Here is a 13,141-nt window from a genome sequence, read left to right on the forward strand (position 1 = left end):
AAGTAGTCTGTGGCAGTCAAGATCCACTTATGTTGGCCATAAGAGGGAGGGTGAATCTCCCCAATGAAATCTAAACCCCATTGTTGAAATGGTCTCTCAGTGGAAATGGGTTTTAGGGGTAAAGGTAATAGCTTTCTCTTGCCTTCAAAGATTTGACATTTATGGCAATAAACTACAAATTTCTTTACATCAACAAACAGGGAGGGCCAATAAAAACCAACTTTTAAGATTTTATCAGCTGTTGACTTCCAATACAAATGTCCACCGCAGTCCCCTGCATGAAATTCTTTTAGCACTTTGTCAGTTTCATCCTTTGTTAAGCAATTCAGAAAAATGCCTTCATGATTTTTCCAAAACAAAACATTATCTAGAATACAAAACTTTGAAGCTTTCATTTTCAAGAATCTCTTTTTAGTTCTGAATAACCTTGGAGGAGCCTGCAGGTTTAACAATACATAGATTATATCAGCATACCAAGGTGATTGTAAGAAGGCTTGATTGATCTGTGGAGTCGCCATCTCCTGTTCGTTATCCAGTTCATTGATGTCAAGGGCTTGAAAGTTGGTTTCAGTCATCAATTTAGCTAATCCTTGTCCTTTTATCAGCTTTGTTGGTTTAATTTCAATGTCATATTCCAAAATGTTAGCTATCCATTTGCCTCTTTTACCTTCAATTCCTTCTTGAGTTAGAATATCCTTGACCACAGTATTTGGCACATAAGCTATTACATGAGAGTATAAAATATAAACTCTGAAATCCCTGATGGCTTTTACAAGGGAATAAGCTTGTTTTTCCATGATTTGATATTTTAAAGGTGCATCTCTAAGTGCTTTGCTAAAAAACGCAATGAGCTTCTCACATCCTTGATCATCCTTTTGCAATAGGACAACAACGATAGTATGTTCAGATGCAAAGGAAAAGATTATGAAATCTCTATCAAATTTTGGGCTTGTGAGGACTGGTGTTTTAGTTAAAGCTATTTTGATTTCTTCAAAGGCTTGCTTGGCTTCTATTGTCCATTTGACTTTGGAATATTTTTTCAGCACGTTATTTAACAATATTATTAGTTCAGCCAAGTTGGGTATGAATCTTCTTAGAAAATTGATCTTTCCTAAGAAGGCTTGTAGTTCTTTGATGTTCCTTGGGTGAGGCACTTGGAGAATAGCTTGTATTCTATCTGGGTCAATTCTAATGCCATCTTTTGAGATTATGTGACCTAAAAATTTGCCTTCTTCTAGGCCAAATAATGATTTCTTTGGATTTAATGATATGCCATATTTTCTGCAAATTAAGAACACCTGCCTTAAATGTTCTAAATGTTCTTGATCTGATTTGGAAAAAGAAGTGAGGTCATCAAGATATATGACCAGGAAATCATGAATCTATTTTGCAAATGCTATGTCCATGGCTCATTCAAATGTTGCCCCTGCATTCTTAAGTCCAAAAGGCATTTTTACATACTTGAAAGTTCCCCAAGGTGTTGTAAAGGCAGTTTTATCTTGATCATCAGGGTGAACTAGGATCTGATTAAAGCCTGAGAATCCATCTAATAGTGAAATTCTAGAAGCTCCCACTACCCTTTGTAAAATGTAATCCATCTTGGGTAAGGGGTAATGGTCTTTGAGAGAAACTTTGTTCAGATTTCTGAGGTCAACACACAGTCTTATCTCTCTCGTTTTCTTCCTGGTGGGCACTAGATTTGAAATCCATTCTGAAAATCTAATTGGTGCAATTATTCCAGCTTCATACATTCTTTTGACCTCCTTTTCAATGAGAGGAAGGAGTACAAGATTAACCCTTCTAAGTTTTTGTTTAAAAGGTTTTTGATTTTCTTTTAGGGGTATTGTATGCTGGATTACTGAAGTATCATAGGACTTAAGATCTTCATAGCTCCAAGCAAAAACATTTTGAAATTCTTTAAAATACTCAATGTATTTTAGTTTTTGGTTAGGAGGCAAGGCTTTGGACAATTTTACCATATTAGGATATTTTGCAGTTCCTATATTACAGTCCTCGATTTCTGCGTTCAAAGGCTGCTTTTTTGGCTTTTTTGGAATATCATTTGAATCAAAAATATCTTCCAGAGGAGTCAAGCCTGTGGGTAAAAAATTATCCTTTAACTCAATTACTTCAGACTCTCCTTCAGCAATTTCATCAAAGTCCATTTGTTTCAGCTCTTGTAAATTTTTGCTGGTAAAGATTGTTGGATGCAAAATCTGATTTGCTGTTTCAGCTGAAATATTAGTTTCAATTCTGTCTATTTGCTGTTCTTCACAAATGGTGCTTGTGTCTATGTTTGTGCTTGAAAATTCCTCTTTCAAAGTCAGGAAATTGTTGATTTGTGTGTCATTGTCAAACACCTACCAATTTTTTACATTGTCTGGTACAGCAGGTCTGTGTTTAATTTCAGCAGTAAAATGATGGTTAGGCTCAAATGGCAGCTTACAAGTGCTGGCAAATGTTGCCAAACTGTGAGCATGTAAATTGTGGTTCCTTGAGATTTTGGTGAGCTGTGACTCTAGAAAGGTATTGAGTATTTCCATTGCTGCCCCTCTATAAGCTCTTAACCTGAGATCATTTGTGACAAAGTTTCCTTTCATCTGTTGAATAATCAAATCTGAGTCCCCTAAAATTGAAATCCTAGTTGCCCCTAGACTTTTAATCAGTTTGAGTCCTAGCAGAAGGGCTTCATATTCAGCCATGTTATTTGTACATCTAAAATTTAGTCTGTATGCATGTCCTTCAGCATGATCATTTTGCATATTATGTACCCAAATCCCTGCCCCTGCTCCTAGTTTATTCACTGACCCATCAAATTCTAAGCACCATAGGATTTCTTGATCACAACTAGCATCAGGAGTTTTGGAAACCGCCTTAGTGGGCAGGTTTGGATTTTGTAACTCATATGGTTTGCCTTGTGTGTCTGTTACATCAATTACTTGAACAATTTCTAGATCTTGAGCAGAGGACTCTTCATTTATGCTTCTTCCTTGTGCTGATTCTAGAACCTTGTCATCAGTTTTGGGACACATTTCAGCATTGTATAAGATGAAATAATCCATATCAGAATGCATGGAATAAATGGGGAAATTTTGGGGTTTTTATTGACTGCTGACCACATATTTCATTGAAGTTTCCTGGTACAATCTCTTTGGCCGGCCAAAGACTGAGATAGTAGCATAAGACATGTCCAATTGTAAAGATCCCTGGAGTTTTGCTCCCCATGATCTGGCCAAGAGCATTCCATATTTTGGTGGTATATCAGCTACCACCACATCTATTAAAATTGTCTTAGCAGGGTATTGGACTAGAGATACGCATAAATCTTTGATTAGGCCTAGACACCTGACCTGGCTAGAATCAAATGAAAACAAGTCTTTATATGGCCTTGTGATATCTAGGTCCAATTTTTCCATCACGGACTTAGGCATTAGATTATGGGAAGCTCCCGAATCAAACATTGCATTGTGAAGTACTTTTTCATGGATGTTTAGGCTTACATAGAATGGAGGAACTCCTCTATCTACTGATTTACCATTTACTTCAGGGCCAAAAATCAATTCTGGTTGGTCATCTAGGACATTCACTGCGTCTCTATTCTCTGATATTTGAAGTGACCTACTAATTTTTTGTCTATAAACCTCATGTTTAGCCAATTCAGAAAATGGAATGGCTATTTTTAACTTGCCTATTTAGGTTTCTAGGTTGAAAGGTTTTTCCACTTGAATTTTTGCATTCCGAGCAGCAAGATTTTCTTTTTTCCGTTGTGTTTTCACTGGTTTTTTCTCTATCAGGAGTGCTGTTATGAACTGCATCTGCTTTAAAGTCACTTTCAGGAGAGCTGTTTGCATTTTATTTTGGAGGAAAGGAGGTGGATGGCTGACTATTTGATGGCTGTAAGTCTTATATGTCCTCAACTGTGGGCTCTTTTAGGTTGAGCTCTGTTTTAGCAAGGAGTTCTGTAGGGGAGGTTTTATCCTTTGCTTTTTTAGGTTGCTTGGTGTCTTTCTGCTTGCTGGGTTCAGGAACATCTATCGTTCTGCTTCTCAATTTGTATTGTTTATGAACCTCATAGACAGCTGCATCATATCCCTCTCTGAAATCAAATGATTCTCCTGATTTGGTTTGAAATTGATTGAAAGTATGAGCCTCTTGGTCATCCTGGGTTAAAAAGATTTGCTGTTCACTGTTTAAACCCATTAGGTTGATTTGAGTATCCTCTGTTAGCTCACTAGAGGTTGAAGCTTCAACATAGTTTTCTTGGAATGGAGGTCTGATGTTCTGGTCAAGACCAACCTTCCCGGTGTTAGGATTTTGATTTTTCCTCAAGTTTGGATTTCTCGCAGTGTTACTTGGTTGACTTTCCCAAGAATATTTCCTTTCAATTGTTTCTACTCTGTCACCCAATCTATCCATTCCTTTGATAATTGCATCTAGTTTTTGCTCAAATGCAGAAGGTTCTTCTTTGAAGGGAGTCCTTCTTTCACCTCTAGCTCAAGCTCTTTTAGAGATCAGATTGGCCTCTACACTAATAGCTATGCTCTGCATGTCTTCTAAGCTTGGAGGGGCTCTTTACCTTAGTTGATATGCCATGTCAGAATCAAATCCATCAGGGAATTTGATCAAGGTTAAGTCAGGTGGAGGTCTAAGGTTCTGAGGGATAGCATTGTACACATTATTGAATCTGGCACAGTAGTCTTGAACAGTTTCTTGTGGGCCTCTTTTCAAACTCTCATATTCTGATAAGATATGTAATGGGTCCTTCTTCTTTTCCCATCTGTTCAAAAAGGTTTGGTAAAGGGCATTTGGATCAGCAATTGTGTTTACAGGAAGTGGCCTAAACTAGGTCCTTACATCACTGGTTAAGCTTTGGACAAAAATTTTCATTCTGACATCATTATCATCAATTTCATAGTTCTCAAAATAGTCCATCATTTTCTTAGTAGGTTTTTGTGCTGTGTAGGTTCCAGTACCATCAAAATAGGTGATTTTGCTTTGATAATCTTGAGGCATAGCGCCTGGATTTGCAGGTAACTGCAGGGGAGCATATCGGTTTGCCATGTTAACAGGTATAAATGGGACAACTGGAAGCACAGGGATAACAATGGAAATATGTGTTGCGGATGAAGGAGTGGAAAAGACGTTTTGAAGTGATGATGGTGGACTAGAAGAAGCTGCAGCAATGGTAGAAAGGACTGGTGCTTTTCTGGGAGTAAGCTCAGTTTGGATGGAGTTCTGCTGAGGTGTATCAAAGTTTAAATCAGCAGAATTTTCTAGACTTTCTTGTCTTCTAATGTTCTTAGAGATCAAGTTTGGATTTTCAAAGATAGCCGGAGGATTCGGATCTGGATTTGATCTGGTGTATCGAACTTTCTTCTTTGGAGCCAGCTTCTAAATCTGTTTTTGGTATTTTCTGGAAGTATTTGAAGAACACTGCTTTTGATAATATCTTTTTAGGGAATTGTGAATTGCGAGAGTTTTAAATTTTCCTGAAGATTCCTTGAGATCAAAGGAAACTGATCAAATTTTTTGAGACAGCTGCTTAAAGCCTAAAACTAGACTGGAGATAGACTGAAGCAACTTTTATTTACTCCTGTATTTTCATAGAAAAAACAGTTTCAAAGGCTACCTGGCTAACTTCAGGCTCCATCTGTAGCTTTAGAAAATAGACAGTAGTAACAAATAGTCATTTAGTTCCCTAGCGGAGTCGCCAACGATGTTATCACTCAAGTTGTTCCCCAAACTGGTAACAAAAGGGAATACGACCGAGGCAACCACTAACCAGTCTTTTAGATGCAGATTCTAGCCAATCTGCAGCCAGAGAGGTCTCTCTCTTTATTATTTAGCTTTGTTTTGCTATATGTTAGGCTAGTTATGAAGTACAAGTATTTGTTTGATTTTTGGATGGTGACATTTCAATAGAACAGGGGTGCAAAGTATGAGAAGTTCAAACCATTGGGTTAATGGAGTCAATGAAAATAAACTTCTGGGTATGGTTTCTTTGATAGAAGAGGGTACTACAGAGCAAGGTAATTAACCATGGATCAATTCTCAGGCTAGAATCAGGTGAAATGGAGTCAGGGGGTGAAGGGCAACTAAGAATCCTTCATGATGCTAATAGAGGGAAGGTGTATGAATATTACCAGGGAGCAGTTAAGAGTTCCCTGGTTATATTCAAGGTGTAAGAACTAGGGAAACAAGAGCAGTTAAGAATTCCTGCCTAAGCTAGTCCTGAAGAAAACATAAAAAATGACAGGAATTGAAAACATAGTACAGTTAAGTAAATTCTGAGCTATTCTTTTTCCCTGCAATTTAGAGTATGATATGTGAATGATATATAAAACATAGAAACAGTAAAACATGAGTTAGAAAATACTTATTGATCCATGAAATAATTCAAGAATTCTGCAACATGGGCTTCTGCCATCAATTCCATAACCAGAGAGTTCATCAGCAAAGCATTCGAGCAATATTTATTCAGAAGAGTTCTCAAATTTACAGCGTAGTTTCAGAATGATATCACCAACCTCTAATACTTAGCTTGGGGAGGTATTTGTACAAAATTGTTTACAAAATATCTCAAAGGAGATAATATCTTGAAATAACTTCTTTCACCTACTCTACATAAGGAGTAAATGCTCTTGGGAACAGAGAGAAATGAATGCAGAAGTAAGAACATGCTGTGCTGGCCGTTTTGTTGGTGAGATGCATTAATTACTTGCTTAGCAAGTCGGCCGATAGATACTTTAGTGAACTTCCGTGCTACTAGCGTTGATTTCTTGGGTGCTTTTTCCTGCGCTACAATTGAATGCTACCCAGCGCGATTTTTTATCTGCTCTTTCCTTTACGTTATGACATTTGTTATGTTCTGGAAAAATAGACAAAAATTTGAAATCCACCTACAGAATTTCCAGCATACTCTGCCACCATTGGTCATCTGGTAATTGGTGTCTGCGCATTTTTATTAGAGTTTCATCAGCATCCATGTACCTGAAGAAAGTAGGCTGGAATGTGAAAAGATGCCTCACTTCATGTTCAATAAAAAATAGATTTTCTAAATTGTCATACAGGCTCTGTCTAGATGGGAATGCCTTCTCTCCTGAAGAACTTGATGATGCTGCGGCTTGGCTATCTACATATGTATTTAGCCTGTGTTCCTAGGCTGCATGTGTCATTAGTCTATAGTCATCAGTCAACAAACTGGGGAGACCCTTTTCCTCCAAGGTTGTAATTTTTTTATTTTTTATTTTTTTATTATTATTATTATTTTTTTTAATTTTTTAATTTTAATTTTTTAATTTTTTTCTGAAAGCATTTATCTCCATTTGCATTTCCTCGCACTTCTTTTCCAGGTTTTGTATGAAATTCCTCATGGTCAGAATCCTTTTAGTTATTAAAATAGTGCCTGTCCTGTCCCCGATATCCAGTTTTTCCAGATCTTCTTTGGTGTGGGTGTTCAAGAAATGTATTAGCCTATTGGCTTGTTCGGGCATGTTTCCCAATGAATCCCTGGCCCTTTGAATTTCTTCTTGAGCTGCTGCTACCAAATCAATCTGCTCATGAATTATCTGTATTGATTTCCACATATCAGTGATGGATTGGCCAATGTTGGCCCATAGAATGCTCCTGATTTCTCTCAGAGGCTTATCTAATAAGAGGTTCTTTTCTAATGCCTTTACTTTATTTTCCAATGCTTTTACCTCCCTTGTTTTTTCTCACAGTCATTTTAGCTTTATCATAACTAATTTCCATCTTGGCCAGTTTCTCTTTAGCATCCTTTAATTCTGACACTTGAAGTCTTAGATCCTCCATAGCCTTTATCAGTTCTTTAGTAGTCATGGTAGTGCTGCTGCAAGCTGTTGTTGTTGTTGAAGTGCTTGGTGCTGTTGATGCCGTGACAGTGGGAGGGACTGTTGTTGTGACTGTAGAAGGAGCAGTTGTAACTATTGGAGCTGTTTGTGATGGCTGAGAGGCCAACTCTCCCTGTTTTCCTTGTAGTGCTTCCTCCAATGGCTTTTCTGTTTCTGCCAATCTCTCATTCATTTTCATCAGCAGGTCCATTGCATCTTCCTGTGATTTTTTCTCAACAATCTCTGTAGTTTTGGGATGCATGGTGATGGGCAGCTTAAGCTGTTTCTTGAGAGCTGCAATGTCTTCTTCCTTCTTTTTTATTAATGCTTGGATGCCTTTGGGATCCTTGGGATCATGTCCCAGCTCTATGATAATCTCTTCTAAGGATTTAATTCTGTTATCCTTAGCTAAAGAGGAAGCCTTTTCCAACTCTAATTGGGCAGAGGTATTATTTAAAGAATTCTGCAATTTGTGGGCTAGCAATGCCTTATTTGCCAATGTGGAGTATACCATTTCTCCTGTTTTCTTATGTAATTCAATCTGGTCCATTGGCTGGATGTCTTTGGCTAATACTTCTAGATTGGTCCTGATGTAATCAGCAGCTGACTGTGGCTGCAGCATTTTGGGCTTGAAGTGACTCAGGATCATCTTTCCTTCTTGGATGTCATATGCTGACATTAACCTTTGTTGATTTGTGGGTGCCATCTTCAGCAAGTGATTGTAAAGTTGAATCCTTATTGGCTCATTCTTTGCCTTTATTTCAGTGAATGTTCTCTTAATGTCTGAGCCTTGCTTGCCTTGTGACCTGGTAGAAGAAAATTCCACACTATGTTGCCTTCCAATCTCCTGCCTGTGTGAATTGGCCGATGTTTCTGTGACCGGAGATGTATCCTGGCTGACCACTCTTTCTTCCCTTGGACTATCTGTGGTGTCCTGAATAAATTCCTCCTCTAATAGGGGGTTCAATCTTTGCCTTTTCTCCCCTGGTTTCTCTTTCAGACCGCTGATCGGTGTGTCTTCTTGTCTATCCCTTTCATTGCCTCTTTCCTCATTTAGAGGAGTTTGTAGTACATGGATTTCTGGTGCTTTTGTTTGTGCTGGAGGAACCTGCCCTTGGCCTTGTTCCTTTGATGTAGCTGGCTGGTCTATCATTATGTCATGCTCTGGACCTATTACCTCTTTGCCTTTTGCTGACCCTGTGCTGGCTTTTTGTGTGGGCTGCTGACAAGTCCCTGCAAAAGATGTATCACCTCCTGATGTATACCTATCCAAAAGAGTCCACGTCAATTGTTTTTTCAAGCTCTTTCATGGCTTTTTCCAATTTCTCTTCCTTAGTAATCTCTTCTACTAATGTGCCTTCTACCCATTCTTGTTGGTTAGCATATTGTTGAATTTCAGGGATTTGGTGGTGAACATATGCTGTAAGCTTGTTTTTCACTTTTCTATAACTTATGAAATGTTCAGGGTCATATGGTGCCCAATAAAAACTTTGTTTCAGCTTAAGTTGCTCCCCTAAAATCTTATCAGCCTCTTCCCAGGCTTCCCTTTTATTGAAGACAAAAGGGCCCAATTGATTTCTTATTTTGAGCTGTGCCTTTTTCCTAGCACCATAGAAATGAGTCAAATCTGAACTAATAAATTGCCTGAAGTATTCCAGGGCAAACAGTCTCATAGGCACATACTTTGGCAGCTTGTAGGGGCATAATTCACAGCCATATATCCAGATCTCTGTGTGATTCTGGTAAAAGTACCAGTCACCTATACTGTAGTCTTTTGAGAGATGTAAAATTTTCTGCATTTCAGCAGAGAGCCTGGCAGGAGGAGTTGTAATCAATAAAGAAGTGGCTGGATATATGAACAGGTCAATGAACTCACAATATGTATAAGGGGAGTTATGGACTTCATGGAATACTGAGGTCCAGAAAATTACAGACCTTCGCTCTCCCTTGAGATCAAATTTTCTAAGGGGAACTTGAAAACTATCAGGTTGATTGTACAACAACAAATGATATATGTAGGATGTGTATTTGAACACTCTTTCTCTGTCCAGGCTCATGAATTTCTCATGGATTTTATTAGCTATGAAGGTGGCATAATCATATAGGATAGCAGAGGGCTGTCCTGGAGTAAATATGGACAATAAAAGTAGGATAGTCTCATCAATATGCTCATTGGTTTTAAATCCCAAGATGTAGGAAATCATGTCAGTAATGAATGTTCCAGCTTCATTGAACCAGACCTGATTATAAGGAGGTGGCTGCCTGGGCTGGCGATCTGGTTTCATGAATAATTGAGCTATTCTGGTTATCTCTGAACTGGGCAGTTTGGCACCTTGGTCAAGCAAGAATTCCATGGAGAGAGGGGCCAGAGGCTGAGTTGGCTTAAAGTGCAGCATCCCATTTATGGATTGAGGGGTAATATAGAAGAGGATAGTCCCAGATGGAGCCATAAATGCTCTTTGTGTGGGGTCATAATTGGCACAGCATAAGTGTTGGGTTGTGTTATATTCTTTCCACGACTAACCTACGTATTGAACCAAGGGGTTAGAGGGGGGGTGGCAACCCCCCCTGTTCGGGGGGTTTGAGGGGGGCGGGTAGCCCCCCTCTATGGGGTCTGGGGCAGCGCCCCAGGAAATTTTTTTGGACCCTATATTAGGTTGGGCGAACCTACCTATGGTTTTCGGTCCATGGTTTTGGATGCGATGGTTTTCGGTCCATGGTATTGGATGCTTCGGCATGTATAAATATGTATTGTAACATTGAAAGGAATATAATGAAAAATCAAGCTGGTAGTCCCGGTTTTGGGATCCAGGGGAAAATCTCTATGTATATGTGTTTTATGTGTTATGCTCTCGCATTGTTTATTTTCTGTGTCTTAGAATTCGTATGCAGGTAATTTCTGTATAGGGTTAAAACCTACATGTATGAGAGTTGTTTTGGCTTCAAGGGGACGCCTTTGTTGCTGAGGGGTTTCGCTCAGGCCTGTGGTAGACCCTGTTCAGTGGGATATCTGCGGGATCGATTCTGGTGGTGAAAGAAGATGGCGAGCAGCGGGAATATAGAGATCGAGAAGTTCAATGGTTAGAGTTTTGAGTTATGGAAACTCAAGATGGAAGCTCTGTTGGTGGATAAAGATTAGTGGATCGCGGTAGATCCAGGTACTAAACCAACAGGAGTGACCGATGAAGAATGGAAGAAGTTGGATCGGAAGGCAAAGAGCACAATACGATTGTGTGTCTCAGATTCAGTATTGCTGAATGTATCAAGGGAAGCTATGGCGAAGGATTTGTGGGACAAGTTAGGGACTTTGTACCAATCTAAGTCTCTGGTGAATAAACTGTTCCTGCGGAAAAAGCTATATAACCTGAGGATGAAGGATGGAGACTCGGTGACAGAGCATCTGAACGCATTTAATACTGTGGTAAGTTAGTTAGCGTCTGTTGATATTAAAATTTCAGATGAAGATAAGTGCATCAGTTTGTTGTGTTCTCTACCAGATTCGTGGGATAGTCTGGTTATTGCAATAGGTAGCAATGCAACTGATTTGTAGTTTGATGAAATTGTCTCAGCCTTGCTGATGGAGGAGATGAGATGGAAAAATATGGAGAGCCAGAATGGTGATGCCTTGTCTGTATGAGGACGGTCCCAGAATAGAAACAAAAATAAGTCATCGAGTGGGAGATCTAAGTCTAGAGGGAGATCTAAATCTCCAGGAAAACCTGTAAAGGTGGTGTGCTGGAAATGCGGAAAGGAAGGGCACTTCAAAAGGGACTGTAAATCTAAAGCTCCTAATAAAGGAAAGGGATCTGATGATGCTCCTTCTGCAGAGGCAAAAACCACCTCAGATGAAGGTGGGGATGTGTACTTGGCTTCTTCTAGTACACATGTAGATCATGAGGCATGGTTGATTGACTCAGGTGCATCGTTTCACTTCACTCCCCATAGAGAGTGGTTTTGCGAGTATCAGAAATACGATGGTGGTGATGTCTTCTTAGGAGATGATAGGAAGGCTAGAACCATTGGTCGCGGAAAAGTAAAGTTGACGTTGCAAGGTGGAAGGGTTAGAACACTTCCGGGTTTTCTGCATATTCCTGCATTGGCCGGAAATCTGTTATCTGTAAGCAAGTTGGATGATGTAGGTGTAAAAATAGTGTTCGAGAAGGATACCTGCAAGATGGTTCGGGGAGCATTGGTATTGATGCGGGGAGTTCGGACTGGAACTCTGTACAAGTTGGAAGGTAGCACTGTTGTTGATGGGTGCAACAGTTTTGTGGTTCCTGAAAGTGGAGCTGAAAATCTAGTGGTCTCTGGAGAGAAGACCATGCTGTGGCATCAAAGGCTTGGACATATTGGAGAGAAGGGCCTTCGAATACTTCATGGTAAAGGTATGGTAGAAGGTATGAGCAATAGCTCTCTAGATTTTGATTTCTGTGAAAATTGTGTATATGGGAAGCAGAATCGGGTGAGTTTCCCCTCTGGTGCTAAGAGGGCGAAACAGATATTAGAGCTTGTGCACAGTGATGCGTTTGGACTTGTGAAGGTTCCGTCACTGGGTAAGTCTATGTACTATGTATCATTTATAGATGACTTCTCAAGGAATACATGGATATATTTCCTTAAGAAGAAATTTGAAGTCTTTGACAGGTTTAAAGAATTTAAGGCTCTAGTGGAAAATCAAACAGAGAAGAAGATAAAGGTGCTGAGGACAGATAATGGTGGAGAGTTTTGCAGCAAGGAATTTGAAGAATTCTGTAAGAAGTGTGGTATAGCACGGCATAAGACTACTCCATATACACCTAAGAAAAATGGAGTTGCAGAAAGAATGAACAAGACGTTGATGGAAAGGGCAAGAAGCATGCTCAGTGGTGCCGGGTTAGGACAGGAATTCTGGGCAGAGGCGGTGGATACTGCATGTTACTTGGTCAACAGGTCACCTTCATCAGCGTTGGAGGATAAGACTCCATAAGAAGTATGGACTGGTAAGAAACCCTCTCTTTCACATCTGAGGGTATTTGGATGTGATGCATATGTACATGTTCCAAAGGAGAAATGAACCAAGTTGGATAGTAAATCTGAAAAGTGCATCTTTATTGGGTATAAGGATGGTTTAAAGGGTTATAAGCTTTGGAACCCATTCACACGGAAGGTTGTGTACAGCCGAGATGTGGTTTTCAGAGAGGTAAAAGATGTTATTAAACATGAAGTCCAACTAAAGGAACCTGAGAAGATAGAGTTTGAGCAAAAGGAGGAAGAATCAGACTCTACAATAGAGGAGGAATCAGAAGATGAAG

This window comes from Pinus tabuliformis, chromosome 6 (assembly GCF_031772625.1).
Source record: "Pinus tabuliformis cultivar Carrire ecotype Pingquan chromosome 6, CPIR1, whole genome shotgun sequence".
Taxonomy (NCBI): domain Eukaryota; kingdom Viridiplantae; phylum Streptophyta; class Pinopsida; order Pinales; family Pinaceae; genus Pinus; species Pinus tabuliformis.